Source organism: Melozone crissalis, unplaced genomic scaffold, assembly GCF_028551555.1.
Source record: "Melozone crissalis strain CALT ecotype California unplaced genomic scaffold, PUWL_Pcris_2 ptg000052l_1, whole genome shotgun sequence".
In the NCBI taxonomy this organism is placed as follows: domain Eukaryota; kingdom Metazoa; phylum Chordata; class Aves; order Passeriformes; family Passerellidae; genus Melozone; species Melozone crissalis.
The window spans coordinates 1,094,107-1,120,928 of record NW_026535830.1 but is presented as its reverse complement, the minus strand read 5'-3'; the positions used below and the strand labels follow the sequence as shown (position 1 = coordinate 1,120,928).

Below are 26,822 nucleotides of genomic sequence, written 5' to 3'. Positions count from 1 at the left end.
GAGCCCGCAACCAGCGGCTGCTGGCCGCGCCTCAGGGCTGTGCGGCCAGGGGAGGCCGGGGCTGGGCGCAGGCAGCGCCCGGCCCAGGGGCTGAGCCCGCACCAACCCTTCCCTCCTGCCGCTCTCTGCAGCTGGCAGAGGACAGGAGCAGAGCGGCCGAGCACCTGCGCCGGGCCCTGCGCTACCTGGAGAGCCCACAAGAGCCCCTGCGAGAGGCGGCCATCAGGTTCATGGGTGAGTTACGAGCCCGGGCTCCCTCCCCGGCCCGCCGCAGCTCGGCCCCAGCCCCGCCTGTTGCCCCGGCAGCGGCAGCCGGGCCCGGCGCCGTGCAGCCCCGCCTGGCCTGGGCATTGCTGCTGCCGCCCTCTGACAGCCGTGCCCTGGGGCGACAGTGTGCTGCATGGGCTAAACTGAGCGCTGCCGGGCCAGCAGCCCGTGTGGCCACAGCGCCGGCAGCGCCGCTGGCAGGGAGCTGTGCTGCTGGGGCCGTGACAGGCTCTGTGTTCACAGGCATGGCCGGGCGGCACCTGAGGGGGCAGCAGCAAGAGCTGCAGCTGATCTGCACTGGTGAGTGAGGGCAGCAGGCTGACAGCGGGGGCTGCCGGGGGGAGCTGCAAGCCCTGCCCCGGCTGCAGAGGGCTCTGCTCCCGTGGGCAAAGCACACAGAGATTTCAGGGCCACGCGGGCCATTCGTGGCCAGCAGCTTCGGGCTGATCCCCTTGCTCCCTTCTCCCTCCTGGCCATGGCAAGAGCCGGCCGGGATGGCCCTTGCAGGGGGCTCCTCCTCGGCTCCCTGTGGCTCCAGCTTCTGACCGTGCCTCTGTTCCTCTCTCTCGCAGCCCTTGAAGACAAAGCACAAGACACCAGCCTCGCCGTCGGAAGCCTAGCAATTCAAACGCTGTGCATCCTCAGGTCAGGACAGCGGGCTCCCATCTCCAGGTTCCAGTGGCTCCAAAATCACCTGCGCAGGGCGTGGAAGACATGGCCTCGTCTGGCACGGCTCGGCTGCCTGCCCTGCCAGAGCTCTGTGGAGAATTGATCCCAGAAGCTCTTTTTGCTGGGGCCACCTGAGTCAGGTTTTATTTGGTTTTTCTTCAAGAATTTTCTTTTCATTTTTTTTTCTTTGACCATGTAAATATAGACTATGTTAACATCCACAGACTCCCAGGATCTTTCTTTTGCTGCCCAGGGTCCGTAGGGCATAGGGGAGGAGGGGGAAAAGGATGCCCGCGCTCAGCCAGCTGCCCAGGTGTGCAGTGGGCCAGGGGAAATGGCCAGAAGCCCCTTGGCCTTTGGTGGTTCTGCTGAAGCCTTTGTGCTGCCCACAGAGGGGCTGGGCAGGGGCTGGAGCTGCGGGGATCCCTGCCAGAGCAGTGCCTGGAGATGGCCACAAGCCCTGTGCCAGGCAGGAAGCGCCAGCCATGTCCTCCTGCTCGTGTGCTGCTGGCTGCCTTGCTGAGGGCTCCCAGGTGCCTCTGCATGGGGCTGCTCTGGAGCTGCTGTGGGGCTGCGGCGCTGCTGCCGGGCAGCTTGGCCGGGCTGGGGCAGCCCCTGAGGGGCTGGGGCGCTGGCAAGCCCTGGGCAATGGGCTCTCAGAGGCCACAAGCAGCCCTCTGGCAGCCGCCTTGTTCCTGCCAGAGTTGACTTGCAAGACGCATCCTGGGCACTCTGCAACTAACAGCATCAGTGTTGTTGGAAACCCAAATGCAGAGAAATCTCAGACCTTTGGTCTTGTCAGCAAAGCTTAGAATTAAACACAGGATTTGATCTGAGACCTTGGAAAGGGCTCCCAAACTTAGGTGCTAGAAGCAAGAATGCGGATTTCTAGTTTATAGCAGCGACACGGGGAGGAAAGTTGAAGTGGAGGAAAGTTTAGAGTTTTCCAGTTCAAGATCTAGGAAGAAATCAAAGTAGTTACAATGGTAAACAAGAAGTTTAGGATGCAGGGCTGTAGGTTTGTGTGTCATAGCGTGATTGGCTAAGGAAGCTTACACTGTAGCATGATGTGGGAAGCCAGGAAAGGCCTCTGACTGCCCTGCAGGACTCCAGACCCTGTCAGAGGGCTCAGAGACCTTGGCACAGAGCCCAAGACCCCCGTGCCTTTGATTTAGCCCTTGGAAAAAACAACGACCAACCTTGTATGAAGAATGACCAGCCACAAAAGTTGAAGTAGAATGATAGTGAATTTATCCCAGAGTGGAAAAATAGATGTTGAGGGTTTTTAGAATGGGGCTTCAGGGGGCAAGATGGAGGAATCTGGGCATGTGCAGCCTTTCTCCTTCTTCTTCTTGGCCTCCCTCTTCTGCTGTGATCTTGGCACTTTGAGATTGGTCTAGAGTAGAAGCTCACTGTCTAACATAGATGATAGGGATTGGAAAGTAATTGTAAATATTGTACAGGTAGTTGTTAGTATAAAAAGATAACACCACCCCAGGGGAGGCAGAGTGCCTTAGACTGTCTTGCTGAGCGGACCTCGGCGGGACAGGAGAAAGAATTTTATAGATAAGATACAATAAACAACCTTGAGACTGAGAAATGAAGAGCTCTGACTCCTTCTTCGACCACCGGGCTGAGAAAAGAGATTTTCAAACTTATCTCAGGGTCACTCTGACCAGCTAGAGACCCCGAGAGCATGAGTCCATAAGATGAAATCTTGAAGATTGGGCCCAAAACATAAAAATCCTTGTTGGCCATGTCTTCTTGGCCAAGAAATCCTTCAAAGCTCTTGTAACTACAAGTCTTGCGGCCCTGTGAGCCCTGCGGCGGAGATGTGAGCCCAACTCACCCTTCCTGCCTATGTAGAAGAGAAGAAAAAGCAATGGCATCATCTAAAAAACTCAGAGGTCCGCTCTCTAGCTCGTTCCAAACTCCTTCAACTCCCCCAAAGTGGGATTTAGCTACAAACAGATGACAAGGACTCTTAGGGCTGCCTCTTTGACTCCAGAGCGGCTGCTTTAGAATCTTTCACAACACCCTGTGTAGTTAGGTGCCAGAAATGGATCATTTGAAGAAACTTTCCCAACTGACTTGCATGGAGGCTTGTTTGAAGGGTCTTTGAAGAGAAAGCCTCCCAGCAGAGGTCTGGGCTTTGGCCTAGCTGTGTCCCCTGCTGATTGTGAAGTGTGCCATCAGCTGAAGGGCTATCTGGGCTAAAAATATCATCCAGTCACTTGGACTTGCTCTTTTTGGCCTATAAAAGCTGGACCCACTTTTGGGGCAAATTTGGAGACCTCATCTATGGGTGGATGGACCAGCTAGGATTTTCCCAGTTGCTGAAATGGTTCCCCAGGTCCCTGGTGGAAAACGGGGCTGCCCAGCAACTGCGCATCTGCAAGATGACAAACAATTGTCTTGGTTTGAAGAGAGAGGTGTCTGCTAAGCAAGGCAGAAGTCTTCTCTGAAATGGAAAATGTAAATCCCCTCTCTTCAAATGATTCTCATTTAGAAATTCAAATGCTCTCAGGGAAAGATATGGGGATAGGAGTGAGCCCGCAGAGCCAGGCGGCGCTGGCTTATGGTCTGAGGCCTTCCTAAAGATCCTGTCAGGCTGGGGCCAGGGATTCCTTCCAAGCTGGGCCACTTTGGCTGAGCTGGGGCCAGCCCCAGGGCAGGAGGCAGTGTGTGCAAGGCCCCTGGCTGGCACACTGCAGCACGGTCACCGTGCCATGGAACGGAACCCGGTCTCCAAGGCCCCTTTGTGACACGTGGGAAATAGAAGCTTGCCTGGGTGCTGGGAACAAGCAACGGGGCACAACGGGACAGAGTAGTGCTGTGAGGAGCCCCCACACAGTGCACTCGTTCCCGTCTGACCAGGAGCTTTTCTGCAGCATTGTTCCTGCAGCTGAGCTCCAGGCCACAGCACAGCACTCGGTGACCCGTGGCCTTCCGAGGCTTCTATTCTGCAGCTGCCCTCCAGGGCAGAGTGTGGGACTTGGTGCCCCAGAGCTTTCCCAAGGCGTCTCTCCTGCAAGTAGCTCCAGTCACAGACATGGAGCAGAGACCCCCGAGAATGCCCAAGATGGCCTGGGTGGAGGAGGAGGAGGAGGAGGAGGAAGAAGGACCTGGAGCAGCCCCAGCACAGGAGACTGAAAGGGTGGTGCCCTTCCATCCACCGCAGGAGGGTGAGTGGCAGAGCTGGGCTGCAGGGCTGGAGCCTGCAGCCAACCTGGCCCCATGCCATGCCATGCCATGCCATGCCATGCAATCCCCTGGGGAAATGCCCAAGGAGAGGCGGGAAGAGGGGCCGGGCAGACACCCCACAGCGGCCTCGCTCCATCCCCCTGGGGCATCCCGGGGCTCTCCCTGCCTGGGGAGCGCAGGGCTGGGCTGTGTTCTCCGGCCTCTCCCGCAGCCCCTCAGCTCTGGCTGCGCTCCCTCTTTGCCAGATGAAGCTGTTGAGCGCACACAAGAGCAGGAATCCAGCCGTGGCCGCTTCCACAGAACAGCGCAGGTACCTGCAGCCACCTCCACCTGGGCTGGGCCTGCTGTCTCTGCTCAGCCCAGCACCGTGTGTGCAGCACTCCATGCAACATCCCCGGCTTCTTGCCCTTCTCCTACAGCTCATTTGCGACTTCATCCGGAGCATTCGGCAGGAAGAGACCCACACCATGGGCACTGGGCTCAGAGCTCACTCCGAGCTCCTCAAGCATGAGACCAGTGCCGCCCTGCTGGATTTGCTCCTGGAGAAGGGTGTTGCCCGGCCAGAACAAGTAAGCAGCCTGGGGCCAGGCTCACATTCCCCCATGAGTCATGTGGCTTCCCCAGCCACGCCTGCTGGTCCCTCAGAGCCTTTGAGGCCATGGCAGTGCACTGGCAAGGGAAGCGCTTCTCTGGGGAGCCTGGGGACATTGCTCTCTCTGGCAGCTTTCCAAGTCTCCCCGTGCCTCCTCCAGGTGCCTGCCATGGTCAGGTACATTCACCGATGGCTCCTGGCCAACGATTCTGCCGAGCACAGGCTGGACAAGGCCCTGCTGAAACTCACCAAAGCACACCCGCCTGACGCAGTCGTGACGCTCCTGCGTGTGGCCCCGTCCTGTGACAGGTATGGGGCCCACCTGTCCAGAGGGCTCAGGCCTCCCCAGCCCATCACCCTGTACCGCCTGGCCCAGGTGTCGGAGCAAAAGACAGTTCCAGAACCCTCTGGCTGCTGCCGTTCCCAGCCCTGGCACGTCAGCCCCTGAGCCTGCTGCCATGCTGCCTTGCTGCCCCTCAGGGCCTGTCCTCACAGGGCTGGGCTGCCTGGCTGCTGCTGGCAAGGGCCAGTGGACAGAGGCAGTGCCGGCGGTCAGCCCGGGCCCCTAGGGATGCCCAGGCCACCATGCTGTGTCTGAGACCCCCCATGAGACAGAGCTCTAACCCCGCAGAGCTGCCATCTCCATGTGGAAGACCATCATGTGCTCGTCCAGGACTGCCGAGCCAGTGCAGCTGATCCTCCTGGATGTGCTGGGGAGCTGGCCAGAGTACAGCACGTGCACCTCGGATGGGGACAAAACGGCTGTCTTTGCCCTGGCTGTGAGTTTCCGCAACTGGCCTTTGCTGGCCCCAAGGCCGCCTTTCCAGCAGCTCTCCATCCTCCTTCCCCCACTGCATCTGCCTGCCTCAGGCGCTGCCCGGAAACCTGGCCCAGGGGCAGCTTCAGGCCCACCAGGCCCCGTGCTCCCCCTGCCAAGGTCTCTCCGGGCCTCTCCCTGCCACGCTCGGGCCCTGCCACACGGACACCTGGGCACTGAGCGCTGTCTCGGGGGGCTTTGTCCTTTGCAGGCAACCGTGGTGATGTGGAAGGTCCTCCAGGAGTCCCCTGTCCCACGTGTAGTGAGGCCATATTTCCCCCGCCTTTTTGTTCATCTGCTCTTTCAAGTGTTCTCCAGCACAGAAGAGATGCCAGAGGAGGTGCAAACCTTCTGGAAGGATTGCCTGGAAGAGCACGGTCTTGCCACCAGCCCCAACAGCTGCTCCATCCCACTCCTCCTGTCCTTGGCACGTGGCCTGCAAAGGAGCCAGTGCTGCCAGTGTGACCCGGGCTTTGCTGTGCACACAGGTTTGCAGTGCAGAGCCTGAAGTCCCTGCTCTGCCAAAAGCAGTACAAGGATGTGGTGGTGTCAGTGGAACGCAAGCGTGGCTGGGACACGCTACTCTGTGCTGACACCCGCCACTATGCTGTGGGTCTGCTGGCCAGGTGAGACTCTCTTTCTCCCCATTGATCCTGCCATTTGTGCTCTGTGCCCGAGCTGTCCCACACATTCCCCGAGGCCCTGGGACACAATGAGGGACGGCTAACGACACACTGAGGGACGGCCAAGCAGACTGGAAAAGGCTGGCAGGGGAGAGAGCACAGGAGGAGACACCTCCTAAAGGGCCCAGGTCCCCTTGCAGGGTGGTGGTAAAAGACCACCAGGCTCTGTAAGCCTGTCCTTGGAGAGATTTGCTCAGCTTCCTGCTCCCTTTTTTGCCCTCCTAGGGAGATGTGCCATGCTTGTCATCGCTTGTGTTCCAGTATTGCACTCCACCTCCTCTGGCTGCTCAGCACACAGGAGCCACACTGGGATCTGCCCGCCCTGGCATTCCTTGTGGAGGTGAGCCGGGTGTCCAGCGCTGCCTGGCTGTGCTGCCTCCCAGCTCTCTGCCCTCTCGTGGCCGCAGCCGCCTGGCACGGTGCCCGCACCCTGTGCTGCTGCTGCTGCGTCCTGGGCCCAGCCCTGTGTGGCTGCGGGCTCCTGCCGGCCGGCTCCCCCATCACTGGCCTGTGCCTTTCAGGTCCTCGTGTGCCTGGATTCTAGTGAATGTGGCGACAGTGTTGTGAAGGTCTCTTCAAGGTACCTGCAGAGCGAGTGCAGGGAGAGGCGTCGCCTGGCGCTCAGGGCCCTTCTCGAGCTCATTGATGATCCCTCAATGGTGAGAAGGGGGCGGTGGCTGAAGCTGCGCTGGGAACGCAGTCACTTGGCCTGGCCTGGGCTTTGGGCACTGGGGCAGCTGCTCCCAGCTCTCCTGCCTCCTGCTTCAGCTGCCCCAGTGCTTCAGGACAGTCCTTTGGCCTCTGGGCCCTGTGGCAGTAGGGTGGGACTTCACAGCCTTGTGTTCCGCACAGGCCGAAAGAATGTGGAGCTTGACCAAAAGCCTCATGCACCTACTGGGGGACAATGAAGCAGAGATAGCTGGCATGACACTCATCACACTCAGCTTTATACTCCTGCACAAACACCTTCTGATGTCAACCCCCATTGCCGTGCAGCTGGCTGAGGCACTCCTGCCGCTCTTTGACCACGTAAGGCTCCGTGCCCCCAGCTACAGCCACTGGCTGCTGCCTGGAAACTGTGCGCCCTGTGCATTTCCAGCCCCGTGCCCAGGGCGCCCTGGAGGAGCCCATGCTGAGGTGTTTTTTCGTTTTTTTTTTCATCTAGGATAATAGCCAGGTACAGCTGCTCTCCATAAAACTCTTCCGAGACATGATGGAGTATTTGGAAGAGAGAGAAAAACCTTTGGAAAGCCCTGTGCAACAGAGCCTGCTTCCACTCTTCTTCCACTGCAATGATGAGAATCAGCATGTGGCAGAGGTGAGGACTCCTGGGCTGCAGCTGTGGGCTGCTGTCCGCCTGGCAGGGGGCTCGGCTGCCTCCTGCCCTGCGCCTGCTGGACCGCAGCCTCCTCCAGGCCATGGCAGGGGGAGGCGGGTCCCGTGCCCTGGGCTGTGGGGCCATCTCCACGTCTCTGCTGCTCTCCAGGCTTCTCGGGAAACACTGCTTTATGCGGTCAAGTTCATGAAGAGGAGGGATCTCAAAAAGCTACTGAAGGAGCAGAAACTGTGGAAGTTCAGCAAGTACCTGGTAAGGACGGCCTGGAATCCCCAACTCAGCCAGGAGAAGGCCCCTGAGGGCGGTGCTCAGTGTGCGGGCCGGGCAGCTGTGCCCCTGCGCGCTGCTGCAGCCAGAGGCCGCGCGGGCTCTTCTCCAGGCTCCCGTGGGCCCGAGCCGGGTGCCCATGGAGCCCCGGCCCGGCGGGGCTGCGGGGCAGGGGTGGCACCGCGGCTTCCCGGGCAGCAGCCGGCCCTCTCCCCCTCCCCTCGGGAGCCCGCAACCAGCGGCTGCTGGCCGCGCCTCAGGGCTGTGCGGCCAGGGGAGGCCGGGGCTGGGCGCAGGCAGCGCCCGGCCCAGGGGCTGAGCCCGCACCAACCCTTCCCTCCTGCCGCTCTCTGCAGCTGGCAGAGGACAGGAGCAGAGCGGCCGAGCACCTGCGCCGGGCCCTGCGCTACCTGGAGAGCCCACAAGAGCCCCTGCGAGAGGCGGCCATCAGGTTCATGGGTGAGTTACGAGCCCGGGCTCCCTCCCCGGCCCGCCGCAGCTCGGCCCCAGCCCCGCCTGTTGCCCCGGCAGCGGCAGCCGGGCCCGGCGCCGTGCAGCCCCGCCTGGCCTGGGCATTGCTGCTGCCGCCCTCTGACAGCCGTGCCCTGGGGCGACAGCGTGCTGCATGGGCTGAGCTGAGCGCTGCCGGGCCAGCAGCCCGTGTGGCCACAGCGCCGGCAGCGCCGCTGGCAGGGAGCTGTGCTGCTGGGGCCGTGACAGGCTCTGTGTTCACAGGCATGGCCGGGCGGCACCTGAGGGGGCAGCAGCAAGAGCTGCAGCTGATCTGCACTGGTGAGTGAGGGCAGCAGGCTGACAGCGGGGGCTGCCGGGGGGAGCTGCAAGCCCTGCCCCGGCTGCAGAGGGCTCTGCTCCCGTGGGCAAAGCACACAGAGATTTCAGGGCCACGCGGGCCATTCGTGGCCAGCAGCTTCGGGCTGATCCCCTTGCTCCCTTCTCCCTCCTGGCCATGGCAAGAGCCGGCCGGGATGGCCCTTGCAGGGGGCTCCTCCTCGGCTCCCTGTGGCTCCAGCTTCTGACCGTGCCTCTGTTCCTCTCTCTCGCAGCCCTTGAAGACAAAGCACAAGACACCAGCCTCGCCGTCGGAAGCCTAGCAATTCAAACGCTGTGCATCCTCAGGTCAGGACAGCGGGCTCCCATCTCCAGGTTCCAGTGGCTCCAAAATCACCTGCGCAGGGCGTGGAAGACATGGCCTCGTCTGGCACGGCTCGGCTGCCTGCCCTGCCAGAGCTCTGTGGAGAATTGATCCCAGAAGCTCTTTTTGCTGGGGCCACCTGAGTCAGGTTTTATTTGGTTTTTCTTCAAGAATTTTCTTTTCATTTTTTTTTCTTTGACCATGTAAATATAGACTATGTTAACATCCACAGACTCCCAGGATCTTTCTTTTGCTGCCCAGGGTCCGTAGGGCATAGGGGAGGAGGGGGAAAAGGATGCCCGCGCTCAGCCAGCTGCCCAGGTGTGCAGTGGGCCAGGGGAAATGGCCAGAAGCCCCTTGGCCTTTGGTGGTTCTGCTGAAGCCTTTGTGCTGCCCACAGAGGGGCTGGGCAGGGGCTGGAGCTGCGGGGATCCCTGCCAGAGCAGTGCCTGGAGATGGCCACAAGCCCTGTGCCAGGCAGGAAGCGCCAGCCATGTCCTCCTGCTCGTGTGCTGCTGGCTGCCTTGCTGAGGGCTCCCAGGTGCCTCTGCATGGGGCTGCTCTGGAGCTGCTGTGGGGCTGCGGCGCTGCTGCCGGGCAGCTTGGCCGGGCTGGGGCAGCCCCTGAGGGGCTGGGGCGCTGGCAAGCCCTGGGCAATGGGCTCTCAGAGGCCACAAGCAGCCCTCTGGCAGCCGCCTTGTTCCTGCCAGAGTTGACTTGCAAGACGCATCCTGGGCACTCTGCAACTAACAGCATCAGTGTTGTTGGAAACCCAAATGCAGAGAAATCTCAGACCTTTGGTCTTGTCAGCAAAGCTTAGAATTAAACACAGGATTTGATCTGAGACCTTGGAAAGGGCTCCCAAACTTAGGTGCTAGAAGCAAGAATGCGGATTTCTAGTTTATAGCAGCGACACGGGGAGGAAAGTTGAAGTGGAGGAAAGTTTAGAGTTTTCCAGTTCAAGATCTAGGAAGAAATCAAAGTAGTTACAATGGTAAACAAGAAGTTTAGGATGCAGGGCTGTAGGTTTGTGTGTCATAGCGTGATTGGCTAAGGAAGCTTACACTGTAGCATGATGTGGGAAGCCAGGAAAGGCCTCTGACTGCCCTGCAGGACTCCAGACCCTGTCAGAGGGCTCAGAGACCTTGGCACAGAGCCCAAGACCCCCGTGCCTTTGATTTAGCCCTTGGAAAAAACAACGACCAACCTTGTATGAAGAATGACCAGCCACAAAAGTTGAAGTAGAATGATAGTGAATTTATCCCAGAGTGGAAAAATAGATGTTGAGGGTTTTTAGAATGGGGCTTCAGGGGGCAAGATGGAGGAATCTGGGCATGTGCAGCCTTTCTCCTTCTTCTTCTTGGCCTCCCTCTTCTGCTGTGATCTTGGCACTTTGAGATTGGTCTAGAGTAGAAGCTCACTGTCTAACATAGATGATAGGGATTGGAAAGTAATTGTAAATATTGTACAGGTAGTTGTTAGTATAAAAAGATAACACCACCCCAGGGGAGGCAGAGTGCCTTAGACTGTCTTGCTGAGCGGACCTCGGCGGGACAGGAGAAAGAATTTTATAGATAAGATACAATAAACAACCTTGAGACTGAGAAATGAAGAGCTCTGACTCCTTCTTCAACCACCGGGCTGAGAAAAGAGATTTTCAAACTTATCTCAGGGTCACTCTGACCAGCTAGAGACCCCGAGAGCATGAGTCCATAAGATGAAATCTTGAAGATTGGGCCCAAAACATAAAAATCCTTGTTGGCCATGTCTTCTTGGCTATGAAATCCTTCAAAGCTCTTGTAACTACAAGTCTTGCGGCCCTGTGAGCCCTGCGGCGGAGATGTGAGCCCAACTCACCCTTCCTGCCTATGCAGAAGAGAAGAAAAAGCAATGGCATCATCTAAAAAACTCAGAGGTCCGCTCTCTATCTCGTTCCAAACTCCTTCAACTCCCCCAAAGTGGGATTTAGCTACAAACAGATGACAAGGACTCTTAGGGCTGCCTCTTTGACTCCAGAGCGGCTGCTTTAGAATCTTTCACAACACCCTGTGTAGTTAGGTGCCAGAAATGGATCATTTGAAGAAACTTTCCCAACTGACTTGCATGGAGGCTTGTTTGAAGGGTCTTTGAAGAGAAAGCCTCCCAGCAGAGGTCTGGGCTTTGGCCTAGCTGTGTCCCCTGCTGATTGTGAAGTGTGCCATCAGCTGAAGGGCTATCTGGGCTAAAAATATCATCCAGTCACTTGGACTTGCTCTTTTTGGCCTATAAAAGCTGGACCCACTTTTGGGGCAAATTTGGAGACCTCATCTATGGGTGGATGGACCAGCTAGGATTTTCCCAGGTTTCACAGACATATTTTTGTGAAATTTTTTTCTTTAGAATTTTTTCCCTTTTGAGGATCTGAGGCCTCAGAAATAGAATGTAAACAATGGTTATCTGCTACTCTGGAATGCATCAGGTGGATCCATGATTGGTCTCCTGTAGATGTTTAGATTGATTGACCAGTCATGGCCGAGATGTCTCTCCCTCTCTCTCCGAGCCAGCTGCCTTTGTTATTCATTCTTTTGTATTGTTAGCTTAGCTAGCTTCTGAGGAAACCTTTCCTTCTATTTCTTTTTAGTATAATTATAATGTAATATATATATATAATAAAATTATAAATCAAGCCTTCTGAACATGTAGTCAACATTGTCGTGTCTCCCTTCACCTGAAAACCTCTGTGACCATGGTCACAGATGGTGACCGTCGAGTGGAAGAGGAAGAAATTCATCACTTGGTGAGACCACCAGAGGGGCATTGCTACATTTGGGTAAACCCCGGGTATGTGGCATTGATGGTCACTTCACAAGTGACCACAGAAGTGGATTCTAGCCAGGAGGTGAAGAACTGAAGATCCTGATTTGGACAGAGTTCACAGCAAGGCTGATCACAGAGAGAACCTTTTGAAAAGCCTCCGGGAAGATGTTTGGAAAGCCCAGAAGCACCAAGCAGCTGGCCAGAGCGTGCTGGACACTGTCACAAGGTACTATTAGCTTTTCCCTTCCTGAAGATGTTGCCATTCGCAGATTGTGGCTGCACATGTGGGGGACCTCTCCCACAGAGACAGATGTTCATTTCTCCCCCTCAGAGGAGAAACTTATTGCCCTGTGAAAAAAACGGGGTGAAGAATTCTCCTCTTGGAGACATTTCTATGAGTTTTTTGATGGGCAAATTTCTTTGGGTTTTTAAAGAATGGCTCTATGCCCTTGATATGTTCGTATGGGAATGCATGGAATCCATTTTCCAAGCCATTTTAAACCTTGGATTCGGGTCCCCCTGCATTTATCCAGTGTTCAGGGCACTCTTCTCGGTTTTGAAACGGAGAGCGGCTGCCTTTCCCTGGATTGCTGACTGCGGGAGGCAAGCCCTATTCCCCCAAATTCCCACGGGAGAAGTTCCTTTTGGGGGAGACGATCTGCTGCTTTCCAGCCCCCCTGGCTTGCAGCGGGGGGGTGAAGTCTTCCCCGCAGACGAAGAAGTTTTTTCCCTGTGTTTTCGGAGCATGCTCAGATGGAGCCGCTTTTTCCCCCTGCGTTGCTCTCAGAGGGGTTTGAGTGGGCTGAGCCGGCCCTGGAAGCTCTGCAGGCATCGCCCCGGCCGGCCTCTCGGACCCCGCATCGCTCAGACCTGGGGGCGGCATCGGTGCCCGAGGTCCCGCCTCTCCAGTTTGCGGGGCTTCCCGAACCCTCCCCGCGGATGCGGGCACTTCCCCACACGTCACCTCCCATGGCCGTCCCTCCAGCAGAGCCTGTGGTCGCGGCAGCTCCGCCTGCGCCTGCGAGCTCAGACACACTGCTTCCCACTGCTTCCCGCGGCTGCGCCGGTGTTGCTAGGCGACGCACTCAGTGAAAATGGTGGTCGCTGCCAGCGTGTGTCCGAGGCTGCGTCTCTTGCAGATGTGCCAAGACCGACCCTGTGCTGGTCCCCACAGCCCCGCTCGTGGCGGCCCTGCCTTCGCCCGCAGCGCCGATGCTGGAGGTTGCAGTTGAGACCAGCGACCCGGCGCCACGGCTGCGACTGCATTCTCTCTGGCCTCGCCGCCCCCACCGGCCACCCTGGGAGTTCTGCCGCCTTCTGGCACTCTGTCCTCCGGGTCTGCGTCAGAGGCTGCCCTGGAACTGGCAGCATATCCAAGCTCAGACCGTCCCGGGCCGTTTGCCCTTGTGACAGCAGATTCAGCGGCCGGCCTCTTCTTCCGTGGAGAGGCATGGCTCAACAGCTGAGTGCAGGTGCAGCCCCGCTGCCTTCTTTCAAGCTCAGCGTTCTTGGTGGGTTGGGGGTGTTTGGTCGGTTGTTTCCCCTTGGGGGGTGTGAATCTCCCTGCTGTCCCGCGTGCCCCAGCAGCAAGGGGAAGGTGAGTCCTGAAAGTTCTGCCTTTGGTCCCCAGCCCAGATGGGGTGGGGGTGGTACTGGGAGGCAGATGGGGGGAACACCTTTTGCATTTGCATTGCAGAGGCAAGGGAATGGCGAAAAGCCATCATCTCGTTTGCTGTGGGGAACAAACATTCCCAGACCCGAGATGGAGAGATTCTCGGGACAGCTTCTGTCCCCCCACTGCCGGCAGGCATCGGTGATTTTGGGGGAAGGAAGCATTTGGTCACTTGTTCTGCCATTGCACTGGCAGTGTGGTGCCAGGCTGTGACAACACAGAGCCCACCTTGCGGGCCAGGCCTGGCTGTTTGGCTCGGTTCCCCGGCCCAGGGCCACTGCCCGGCTGGCTCTTGGGTGTGGGGGCTTTGCTTCCCCTATCAGGACCTGGACCACTGTTCTGTGGGGCAGGTCTGGGGTTCCTGATCCTTCCACGTGGGCCAGGGCCTCCTCAAGGCCTCTCAGGCTCCTCTCTGCTGCTGCTGCTCTTTCCAGAAAACAAAAAAATAGTTAAAAGAGGTAGTAGCAGCTCAAAAGCATTGAAGAGCCAAAAATTACAAGTGGTTCAATAAAGGAGTGTGGCCAAGACATTAAAGAAATTTTCTCAAAATTGTTTGATAACTGTCAATGGATTTTTGATAATTATTGATGATTATTCTTTAGCAATTTCTTGTTTCAGGATTCTGCAAGCCTGTTTCAGGACCAAAAGGGACTTTCAGAAATGTCAGAGAGGAACATCTTCAGTCCGTGGAGTTTCTCCTGAAACTCAGCTGTTTGGAGTTGAAGCAATGAATTTCTTTGCATTGTTTTTGCATTTTCTTATATTCTAAGATTGTTTTATTGATATGGTAGAATTTTATGTTCTACAAGTGAAGAATTTCCCTGATCATTCCACATCAGCACTTGATTGAGGTTTTTCATTGGCAACAGATAACCCGTCAAGTCTTTGTTCTTTCCTCTGCATGGGTATGGCAGACAAAATTACAAATACTTTTCTTTTTAATTTAACTAAAATTAAAAGGGTGATATGTCACAGACATTTTTTATGAAAAATCCTTTCCTTAGGATTTTTCCTCCAGAGAAGCCAGAGGCCTCAGGAACAAAATGTAAACAATGGTTATCTGCTGCTGTGGAATGCAACAGGTGGATCTTTGATTGGCCCATGTTGGTTGTTTCTAATTAATGGCCAATCACAGTGAGCTGGCTCAGACAGAGAGTTTGAGCCACAAACCTTGGTTATCATTCTTTGCTATTCTATTCTTAGCTAGCCTTCTGATGAAATCCTTTCTTTTATTCTTTTAGTATAGTTTTAATATAATATATATAATTAAATAATAAATCAAGCCTTCTGAAACATGGAGTCAGATCCTCATCTCTTCCCTCATCCTAAGACCCCTGTGAACACGGTCACGGTGACAGGCTGCAAGGGAGACAGGGTGACCGGAGCTCTGCCACCCCCCCATCCTGGGCACAGGCAAACCGGGGGCATTTCCGTGGCACCCCTGCCACGCTTCCCCTCCCCCCTGCCAACCCCCCCTTTGTCACTCCCTCAGCCTGGGGTGGGGCTTGGTGGCACCGCAGGACCCCTCTCTGTGCCATCCCTGAGGTGGCACCTGTGCTTTTTGTCACCGCCACCTGCCAATTTGTCACCAGTGCCCCAAAACAGGGGGTGGCCCACATCCTACGGTGGGGGAGAAGAGACAACAACATTTTTGGTGTCTCCCTTACCACTTCCATCCCCCCGAGGATGCTGTGCGACTCTGCACCGCCCCCCCACACCTCCTCCTCCTCCTTCACCTGTGCCCCAGGAGGTGATGCCGCTGCTCCCACTGGGGACGTGCCAGTGACACCAAGGGGACACCTTGGGTCATCCCTCAAAGGGACCGCAGGGTCACAGTGGGTCCTGGAGGGACAGCTGATGGCTCCTGCAGTGACAGCTGGGTGACACCAATGCTGTGGTGACAATTTGGGGGGTGGGTGCTCTTTTTGGGGTCTCCAGGGTGGGTTCCAAAGTCCCCTCTCATCACCACAAAGTCACCTCCCCAGCCCTTGCCTCAGTTTCCCTCTCGCTCTGCAGGGACTATGTGGAGCTGATGTTATAGCATTGGGTTTATTTTGGGGGATTTTGGGTTGGGGACTACTGGGATGGGCTGGTGGGACAGTGGGATGGGCCAGGCTATGGCCAGGCTGGTGGTCATCTGGCCTGGGGGCAGGCCAGGCTGGGGGGCTGCAGGGTCGGGGCTGTCCAGATCAGAATCCAGCTGGGATCCATGGCTCTGGTGTCCATTTGCACCAGGGTCCATCCAGAGTGGGATCCATGGCTCTGGTGTCCATCTGCACCAGGGTCCATCCAGAGTGGGATCCATGCTCTCGTGTCCATCTGGACCAGGGTCCAACCTCTCCTGCCCCCATCCATCCCATGCTCTCCGGCCAGGGCCACTCCTCACTGCAGAGTGCACACGACCCTCGGTCAGTGCCAAGATGACCCCAAACCCCGTCCCAGCAACCCCACCAGGCCACCCACTCCGAGCCCCAGTGCCACTGGTATGCCCTGGAAGCCAGGCCAGCTCTGGAACTCCTGGAAAAGGAGATCCACAGTCCTGGGCTGGGGACTCAAGGGCATCCAGGATAGCGAGCACTGAGTCCATGTGGCATGGGGGGACAGTTAGGAACACAGCTGGGGACATGCCTGGGTGGACGGGGGTGGGGGTGAAGGGGGTTTAGGGGTATGGAGAGGGTTGGAGGGTGGGATGCACCCAAAACTTCACCAAGTCAAAAGGGAGGAGGTTCAAAACTGGGGGGGGGAAGGATGGAAATGAGGGAAAGGAGCCAAAAAGGGGGAAAAGGACCCCAAATAGGGGAAGAGTGACCCAAAATGGGGGGAGGACCCAAATGACACAGAAAGGATCCAAAATAGGGAGGAAAAGACACAAAATAGAGAGAAAAGACGCAAAAGACGGGGAAAGGATCCAAAACAGGGGGAAACGTCCAAAGTGGGGAGAAAGGACCCAAAATCAGAGGACAAAGGGTGTCACAGGAACAAAGCTCTTCCTGCACTTGGGGTACTCGCAGGGCTGCCCTTAGTGCAGGCTCTGTTGGTGCCTGCTCAAGACAGAGCTCTGACACAAGCTCTTCCCACACTCAGAACACTCGTAGGGCCTCTCCCCGGTGTGGATGCACCAGTTGCTGATGAGAGCAGCGTTCTGCTTGAAGCCCTTCCTGCAGTCAGGGCAGCGGAAGGGCCTCTCATCTGTGTGAAGCTGCTGGTGCAGGAGGAGAAAGGAGCTGGTCTGAAACCTCTTCATGCATTTATCACACTCATAGGGCCTCTCCCCAGTGTGGCTCCTCTGGTGGTCAATCAGGTGGGACTTTGACATGAAGCTCTTCCCACACCGCCCACATTTGTAGGGCTGTTCCAGCCCTGTGTGGACTTCCATGTGGCGGGCCCGGTGGCACCTCCTCTGGTAGCTGTTCCCACATTCCCCACACTCAAAAGGCCGTTCCCCAGTGTGGTTTCTCTGGTGGATGGTCAGTTCAGAGCTCGTCCTGAAGCTCTTCCCACACTCTGCACACTCGTAGGACCGTTCCCCCGTGTGGGTCCTCAGGTGGGCAGTCAGGGTGGAGTTCTGGGTGAAGCTCTTTCCACACTCAGGACACTCGTAGGGCCTCTCCCCGCTGTGGATGCGCAGGCAGTGATGAGGCCGGAGTTGTTCCTGAAGCCCTTTGCACAATGGGGGCAGCAGAAGGGTCTCTCACCTTTGTGACTCCGCCGATGCCTGACGAGACAGGAACTCATCTGAAACCTCTTCCTGCATTTATCACACTTGTAGGGACTCTGTGTGGATTCTCATGTGGCGGATCAGGGAGGATCTCAGGGAGAAGCTTTTCCCACATTCTGAGCACTTGTGAGACTTCTCCCCAACCTGGAGCTGCTCATGGACCCCCAGCTCAGAGCTCCAGCTCCCTCCCTGGCCCAGGGTGGGTCTTTCCTCCTCAGATCCCTGTGATCTGCGTTTGCAGACTCTCCTCGTGAGAGATCTATGGGGCTTTTCTTTCCCTTTTGATGCATGTGCTGTGGAGCTGCACAAAACAACTTCCACAAGGTTCTGCTGTGGGGATTTGACCTCCCTGGTCTCTGGCCTCAGCTCCTTGTCTGGGGAAGGAAGGACAAGGAGAGGATGGGATTTGCCTCCGTGCCACAGGGAAGGACAAGGAGATCCTCCCAGTGTGTCCCCAGCAGGACAGCTTTGGCAGCAGGGTTGTCCTGCAGCCAGGGGCCGTGCTGGGCTGGGAGATGGAGCAGGAGAGAGGGGGAAAGGGGCACTGACTTCCTCCTCACCTGCCTGGGGCTCCCGGGCCATCTTCCTCACAGCCTCCTCCTCCTCCTGCATCAGGCCAAGGTTTGGGAATGGGGAATCCTGGTTTGGGGGAAAACAAGGGCTGAACGCATTGGATTTGATGTTCCCGCTGCCCAAGAGCAGCTGGAGAAGTCAGCGCCCCTTTCAGCCTTGGGGGGCCCGGAGTCCGCTCATCCCCAGCCTCCCGCACCCCTCCAGGCAGCCGGTTTGTCCCCCGGCTCCGGGATCGCCCCTCTGCGCTCTCCCCTCTCCGGGGCTCCCGAGCTCCCCCCGGCTCTCCCGGGCATCTCCCAGTCCGAGATCGCCCCTGTGCCCACCGGTACCAGGCGAACGTGAGGCTGTTCCCTCCACGGGAAATTCACAGTTCGGGTTTGAGGTCCTGCAAGAGTCAAACATCCCCTGCCCCACGAACCACCCCCCCCCCCCGGAGACCCCCCCACGATGGATCTGGTGCGAGCTCCCCCATCCCGCTCCCCTGCGGCTCTTGGAGGGGGCGATGCAGCAGGAACCGGGGGAGCTTCGGCCTGAGCAGCGGGGGAAGGCGGCGGGGAAACCAACGTGGTTCTGCCGCTCCTCTTCCTTCCGCTCCTCCTCTTACTCCTCGTCTGTTCCTCGTCTTCCTCCGCTTTTCTTTCACTCCTAGCCCGGCCCGGGCAATGCTGACACCCAAAAGCAGCCACGCTCTGCCCTGGGCGGGTTCCGAAACAGCAGAACAGTGAAACTGGGGAGTGAAACTGGGAGTGAAATAAACAGGGGTAGGAGACTTCTTCTCCTTTTTAATGCCTTTATTAAAAGTGATCAGCTCAGGATTGGGCAGCTCGGCAGGTCTGCAGCATCTGTCATCTCTCCCAAGGCGACTCAGAGGAGGAGGATATGCACAGCTCTGTCCACAAGGGGCAGAGCTGGGGATCAGATCCTCGTGGGAGCCTTCAGGGCCTGCTGATCCCCGTCAGATGGTACTTTTGCCGGCTGTCTCAACAGGCCCTCATCTCCGAGGGCTTCTCCCATGGTCAGGGCGAGAGTGTCCGAAGGTGTTCCGCGTCTCTGCAGGCTCGGCACTCGGCTCCTCACGTCCAGACATCACTCCAGTCTCTCAACTCTTAGGTGGCTCGTTGTTTTTGGGGTTTCTCCGTACAGCGGGGGACCCATGCTGCATTGTGGTTTTGGAGTCACTTTGCATAACCCCCCCCACCTTCTCGGGTCCCTTCTACTGTTCGGGAAGGTTCCCACCCTTCTGGGAAAAGTACACCTTAGCCTCGGGCGAGGCTCTGCTGATACAAAAGGAGCGATTAGCCACAACGACTCGTGATTACAATAACAAAACACGAAGAACTTCAGCAGCTACAGTGATCTGGCTGCTTTTTGTAACTTTTTCTCACAAAAAAAATATTACCCGAATTTTGTTCATAACAGGGAGCACTGGGAAAGATCCTAAAAGCCGCGGGAAGGAACTGGGAGCGCTTTCCCTGCGAGTCCCGCTCTTACTGGGAGCACTGGGAGGGAACTGGGAGCAAACAGCGCCCGGAGGCGGCTGCAGCCGGCGGGGCCACCATAGAAGGCGTGGTTATGAGGAGAGCGGTCGCACACTGGGATTGGTGGGTGGGAGCAGCGCGGGGTTTACTCGGTTATGTGAGGGCCGGAGGGGCTGGAGCGATGGCGGCGGCGTGCGGTGAGAGGGGACAGGGAGCGGGAATGGGGACAGGGAGCGGGAATGGGGACCGGGAAGAGGAATGGGAATGGGGACATGATCAGAAATGGCACCCGGAACTGGAATGGCACAGAGAATGGTGACAGGGACCAAGAATTGGAATATGGATATGGGACAGGGAATATTGAAATAGAAATATGGGAACAGGAGCGGGTCCGTGAATAAGAGAAGGGGAACAGAGACTTGGAATATGGGACAGGGAATGTGACTGGGAATGGGATTCAGGCTGGGATGGGAGTGGAACGCTACCAGGGTGACATGGGAATGGGTGGGTGAGACGGGGGTGACAGCAGGGAGAGGGGGATCCTGGACAGGGGACACTGGCAACCAGGACAGAGGGACATGGAGACAGTTCCAGGGCAGGGGGTCCTTGATCAGCTGCCCCACAACTTTCGCCAGGGTCTCCCCGCACTTCTGCAGCTACTGGGCCTGTTCTGCCCAAAGCCCTGAGCAACCCCTAAATCCCTCCCAGGAACCCTCACCTCCCTCAAACCCAGCATGGCCCCCATCCCCTGTAAGATCCCCCCCATGTCCCCATCAATGGCTTATTTCAATGTCTTTATTTTTACCCCGGTTTTGGGTGTTTTGAAGGGACAAAGAGAAATGAAAGGAAAATCCAGGCCATGGGGTGCCAGGAGGATGTGAAGCCCACAGACCAGTGATTACCAAGATGGATCACTGGCACCAGGGATTGCCCGGGCTCTGCCCAGCGAGGGTCACTTGGGATCAGCCAGGGTGGATCCCTCTGTGGGGGATGGTGTTCGAGCAGTGCAGGAAGCTCTTCCTGCCCTCGGGGCACTCATGGGGCTGCCCTTAGTGATGGCTCCTTTGGTGTCTGGCCAAGTCACCGCTCTGAGAGAAGCTCTTCCCACACTCAGAACACTCATAGGGCCTCTCCCCGGTGTGGATGCGCCGGTGCTTGACGAGGGTGCAGTTGTGCTGGAAGCCCTTCCCACAGTCGGGGCATCGGAAGGGCCTCTCATCTGTGTGAATGCACTGGTGCAGCAGGAGATGGGAGCTGGTCTGAAACCTCTTCATGCATTTATCACACTTGTATGGCCTCTCCCCGGTGTGGCTCCTCTGGTGGATGATGAGGGTGCAATTGTACCTGAAGCCCTTCCCACAGTCGGGGCAGTGGAAGGGCCTCTCCTCTGTGTGAGTGCGCTGGTGCTTGATGAGATTGGACTTGGTGTAAAACATCTTCCTGCATTTATCACACTCGTAGGGACCTTCCCCCATGTGGCTCCTCTGGTGTTTGATCAGGTCAGGACGCTTGCAGAAGCTCTTCCCACACTCGGGACACTTGTAGGGCTGTTCCCCTGTGTTTCTCCTCTGGTGTCTGCTCAGTTCGTAGCTCCTTCTGAAGCTCTTCCCACACTGCCCACACTCGTAGGGCCTCTCCCCCGAGTGGATTACCATGTGGATGATCAGGCCGGAGCTATGGCTGAAGCTCTTCCCACACACCCCACATGTATAGGGCCTCTCCCCTGTGTGGCTCCTCTGGTGTTTGATCAGGTCAGGACGGTTGTAGAAGCTCTTCCCACACTGGGGACACTCATGGGGCCGTTCTCCTGTGTGGATCCTCTGGTGTCTGCTCAGTTCAGAGTTCCTCTTGAAGCTCTTCCCACACTGCCCACACTCATAGGGCCGTTCCCCAGTGTGGATTCTGCAGTGGATGATCAGGGAGGATCTCTTACTAAAGCTCTTCCCACATTCCGAGCACTTGTGGGGCTTCTCCCCATCCTGAACCTGCTCATGGACCCCCAGCTCCGAGCTCCGGTCGCCTCCCAGGCCCAGGGTGGGTCTTTCCTCCTCAGATACCTGTGATCTGCGTTTGCAGCCCCTCCTCATGCGGGATCTCCGGGGCTTTTCTTCCCCATTGGGTTCCTGCGCTGTGGAGCTGCACAAAACAGCCTCTTCCAGGAGGTTCTGCTGTGGGGATTTGTCCTCCCTGCTCTCCATCCTCAGCTCCTGGTCTGGGGGAGGAAGGACAAGGAGAGGATGGGATTTGCCTCTGTGCCACAGGGAAGGGCAAGGAGATCCCCCCAGCGCATCCCCAGCAGGACAGCTGTGGCAGCAGGGTTGTCCTGCAGCCGGGGGCCGTGCTGGGCTGGGAGATGGAGCAGGAGAGAGGGGGAAAGGGGCACTGACTTCCTCCTCACCTGCCTGGGGCTCCCGGGCCATCTTTCTCTTCCTCATGGCCTCCTCCTTTTTCATCCTGCCAAGGTTTGGGAATAACGAATCCTGGTCTGGGGGGAAAAACAAGGCTTACTGAATTGGGTTTGATGTTCCCGCTGCCCAAGTGCAGCTGGAGAAGTCAGCGCCCCTTTCAGCCAAGGGGGGCCCGGAGCCCGCTCATCCCCAGCCTCCCGCACCCCTCCAGGCAGCCGGTTTGTCCCCCGGCTCCGGGATCGCCCCTCTGCGCTCTCCCCGCTCCGGGGCTCCCGCGTTCCCCCCCGGCTCTCCCGGGCGTCCCCAAACTCGAGATCGCCCCTGGGCCCGCCGGTACCGGGCGATCGCAACGTGGGACCCCCCCCAAGATCCCTGCAGGGGCATTTCCGGCCGAGCTTTGGCGTCCCGCCAAACATTCCCTGCCTTGCAAAAAAAACATCCCGGAGACCCCTCCGATGGATTTGGGGCGAGCTCCCCCAGCCCGCTCACCTGCGGGTTCCGGCTGAGCGGGCGATGCCGGCGGATCCGGGAGAGCGGCGGGCTGAGCGGGGAAACCGCGGGGTGTTGGTGCTGCTCTTCCTCCTCCTCCTCTGTCGCTCCTCTTCCTCCCACTCCTCCTCCGCTCCCAGCCCGGCCCGGGCTATGCAGACCCCCCAAAGCAGCCGCGCTCTGACCTGGGCGGGTTTCACAGCGGGCCCGTCCCGCGCGGCACTGGGAGCGATCCTGGGAGCACCGAGAGCGATCCTGAGAGCAGCGTTAAGGAACTGGGAGCGCTTTCCCTGCCAGTGCCGCTCTTACTGGGAGCACTGGGAGGGAACTGGGAACAAACAGCGCCTGGAGGAGGCTGCAGCCGGCGGTGGGCGGGGCCAAACCGCAGGGAGTGGTTATGGAAATACGGGAGCGATCGCGCGCTGGGATTGGTGGGCGGGAGCAGCGCGGGGTTTGCTCGGTTATGTGAGGGCCGGGGGGGGGCCGGAGCGATGGCGGCGGCGTGCGGTGAGAGGGGACGGAGAGCGGGAATGGGGACAGGGAGCGGGAATGGGGCTGGGGAGTGAGGATGAGAATGGGGACAGGGACCGGGGATGGGGACAGGGAATGGAGATAGAGAGCGGGAATGGGGACAGGGACCGGGGATGGGGATGGGAATGGGGACAGGGACTGTGAATGAGACCTGGGATGGGAATATGGGAACGGGAGGGGGAACATGGAAACAGCAACCGCAGAGAGAATATGGGCTGGGGATTGGTGCTCCAAAGTATCCCAGTGAAAGCCAGCAGGGGCTGTGAGCTCTGCAGCTGGGCCTCCCCTGCGCTGCTGCGGCCCAGGGCCCAAAGGCGGGAGCTGCAGCCTCGCTCCTGTCTCAAGAACAGGAGCCTCCTCCAGGCCCATGGCCCCTGCATGGCCCCAGCGTGAGGGAGGGCTCTGAGGCACAGCGGCTGCTGGCAGGAGGGGCTGCTCCGGCCAGCCGGGGGCCTCTGAGAAATGCCCAAAGCCTTGTGCTCTCTGCAGCTGGCCAAGGACAGGAGCAGGGCTGAACGGTTCGTGTGCCACAGCCGGCCCGAACTGTGCAGCCCTCAGGGCCCCATGGGAGAGGCGGCCCTCGGGAATGGGACCGGGAGTACGGGACTGGGACCAATACTGGGATCGGGCATGGATACAGGGACAGGAAATACGGGACTGGGGACAAGGACATGAATGGGGACAGGGACCAGGACTAGGACCAGGAATGTGGGAGAGGGACCTGGAATGGGACCAGGAATGGGAATATGGGAACAGGACAGGGAATACAGGAATGGAAATCTCAGAGGAGCATTGGGACCAGGAATAGGAACAGGACAGGGAATGTGGGACAGAAACAGAAATTGAGACCGGGAGTGGGATTCACGCTGGGATGGGAGCACAACGTGTCCCAGAGCAGGGTGACATGGGAATGGGAGGGAGAGAGGGATCCTGCACAGGGGACACTGGGAACTGAGAGGGGGGACATGGGGACAGTCCTGGGCCAGGGGCTCCTTGATCAGCTGCCCCAGAACCTCCACCGGGGTCTCCCAGTGCAGCTGGAACTGCTCGGCCTGGGGTGCCCAAAGGCCTGAGCAACCCCCAAGTCCCTCCCAGGAAACCTCAGCTCCCTCTAATCCAGCATCCCCCACATCCCCTGCAAGATTCCCCCATGTCCCCATCCTTGCCTTAGTTCAACATCTTTATTTTTACCCAGTTTTTGGTTTTTTTGAAAGGACAAAGAGAAATTAAAAGACAATCAAGGGTGCCGGGAGCCAGGATGAATTGGAGCCCCCCAGGCAGGTGTCTTCCCAACATGGATCACCAGCACCAAGGATCACCGGGGCTCTGCCCACCTCGGGTCACTGGGGATCATCCGGCGTGGACTGTCCCATGGGGGATGGAGCTGGAGCAGTGCACGGAGCTCTTCCCGCACTCAGGGCACTCACAGGGCTGCCCTTAGTGGTGCCTCCATTGGTGTTGGGTCAAGGCTGAGCTCTGGCAGAAGCTCTTCCCACACTTGGGACACTCATGGGCCTGTGACATCACAAGGAGCGGAGATGGATGTCAGGCACCCACCAAAGCTGCTCTCAATCCCTTCCAGAGATGGCGAGGAGAAAATAGAATGAAGTCTTCATGGGTTGAGTTAAGGACTGGGACAGATCACTCAGCAAATGCCATCATGGGCAAAACAGTTCAAAATTAGAGACATTAATTGAATTTATTACTATCAATCAGAGCAGGATAGTGAGAAGTAAAATAAAGCTTTAAAAACACCTTCTGCCCATCCCTCCCTCCCTCCCTCCCTCCCTCCCAGCTCTGCCTCCTCCCCCAGTGGTGCAGACAGACAGGCATGGGGGTTCTGCTCAGTTCATTCCTGTTATTTCTCCTGCTACTCAAGGAGAGGAGTCGTTCCCCTGCTGCACCATGGGGTCCCTGCTGGAGACACTTCTCCATGAACTTCTCCAAGGTGAGTTCATCTCAGGGACAGCAGCTCTTCACAAACTGCTGCAGCGTGCCTCACTCTCCCATGGGCTCACGTGGACAGACCCTGCTCCAGCGTGGGCTCCTCTCTCCATGGGTTTGCAGGCCCCTGCCTGGTCCCTGCTCCAGCACAGGTTTCTCATGGGGTCCCAGCCCCTGCTCAGACACCCCCTGCTCGAGCACGGGCTCCTCCAGGCGCTGCAGGTGCATCTCTGCTCTCCGTGCCCTCCATGGGCTGCAGGGGCTCAGCTGCCTCCCCAGGGGCTGCCCCAGGGAATCTCAGGGCAATCAGCTCCAGCCCCTGCAGCAGCTCCTGCCCCTTGTCCTGCCCTGCCCTGGGGTGTGCAGAGTTGTTCCTCTCTCACATGTTCTCACCCTGGTCACAGCTACAACTGCATGATAACCGATTTTCGTACATCTCTTATCCCAAAGGTGTTACCACCATTTCTAACAGGCCCAGCCTTGGCCAGTGGCTGGTCTGTCCTGGAGCTGGCTGGAATTGCGTTTGTGGGACATGGAGGAGCAGCTGCTTCCATCATCCTCTCACAGAAGGTGCTCCTAGGGCCACCTCTTACCAAAACCTGGCCATGCAATCCTAGTATAAGTATGGTCGGGTTTTATTACCATTATTCATTCTTATTATTCCTATTTTGGCTACTTTTGCTCTTAATATTACAGTTACTACTAGTATTTTTTAATCTTTTTGACTCTATATTAAGAGTGTCTTTAGTAGAACTTGAAACAAGAGTTCTTAATTGCAAGTAGAAGTTATCCTTTTTCCAGCCTCTTGCCCTGCCCTGTTCTGTGTCATTGCTGTATGTGAAGCTGCTGCTGCCAGGGCTCCCCATTTCCCTGGTTTGGGAAATTCGATGGCATTGCTCACATGTCAGAAAGAGAGGGCTCATTCCAATCAAATGCATTGCCTGAACTCTTCTAGTCCCAGTGTTGGAACCTTGTTTTGTAATGTTGTTGACTTTCCCAGTATCTGTTAATATTTGTGATTTTATGACAAAATGTTCTTGGATGTGATTTTGCAAAATTCTGTAGTCAGCTTTCAGTTTGCTCTGGGATTTCTTAATGGTGTGTCAGAACTGAATGCAGCATTTTGGGTAGTGTGAAAAACAAGTTCAGTCTCCTGTGAAAATTTAAAAAGTGTAATAAAGGACAATAGGAGACAGGGACCATAGAGCAAAGGGTATTCTGGCCGGGTGCACCTTGGCCAGAATATGCAGATTCCTTGGTTGTGGATTTAGTCCTTTTTTATCACCTCCAGTTTTTGGGTCTTGGTCCACACTGTCTTCATACGGTGAGTGCTGATATTTGACATACCTGTAGCAGGTGTCCTCATCCTATGTTCATTGGATGTTATCCCATCCAAGCAGGCATTTTAACATAAGCAGAGCTATTTCACTTCTATGTCTAAGCTTAATTAACAAGAGAAAGAAAAACCGTATAACAAAGTTAGTTTAACATTACACATATAAAATCCATTTTTTATTTGCGAAAAGCCATTATTATAATATGTATCTCTAACAGGTGGGAAGCCTTCACTCAGAGCTAGCATTGTCTCAGCAGCAGCTGGTTTTGCACTTGTAAGCACAGATAACAAAGATTCCATGAGCTGAATGTTCCGCCTCGTTGCGGAACCTCCAGTGGTGGCTGGAGCCAGCTGCCCTGGGAGATGCAGGTGGTGCCGGGCGGGCAGTGGCCGGAGCCCATGGCAGGGGCTGGCCATGGACACTGACCCTGGGCTGAGCAGGGGCTTGGGGCCCTGCGGCGCCGGGCGCTCGGGGCCCGCTCACGCTGGGATCCTGCGGGAGCCGGGAGCAGCGAGAGAGCCCGGGCCAAACATCAGCACCCGTGAGTCATGATTTAAAAATTTAGGATTTTAGGTGAGAGTTAGAACCAGTTCATAATGAAGTTAGATAAACCAACAATAGGTTAATGATTATTAGATGCTTAAGCTAAAGCTAATTGTTATGAGCTCATTTGTTGAAGGAAGTGGAGCAAGTGAACCATTATAGGAGCATATTGAAACCAGTAGAACAATGCCCAGCACCTGGACTCTGTGTCAATCCATCAGCAAGCAGGGGGCCTTGGATTGTGCCAGAGGGTCACAGAGACCTGACCAAGACCTTCCTGTCTTCTTCCCCGGGACCACTGACCCAATTCAGGACCACCAACCCAATTCAAGAGAAGAATGAAGG

The 26,822-nt window shown here is 57.1% G+C and overlaps 1 pseudogene; it reads right to left on the bottom strand.

Annotated features, from left to right (window-relative positions):
• Positions 1-26,822, bottom strand: part of LOC128943635 (zinc finger protein 271-like) — a 684,983-nt pseudogene that overhangs the window by 341,147 nt on the left and 317,014 nt on the right.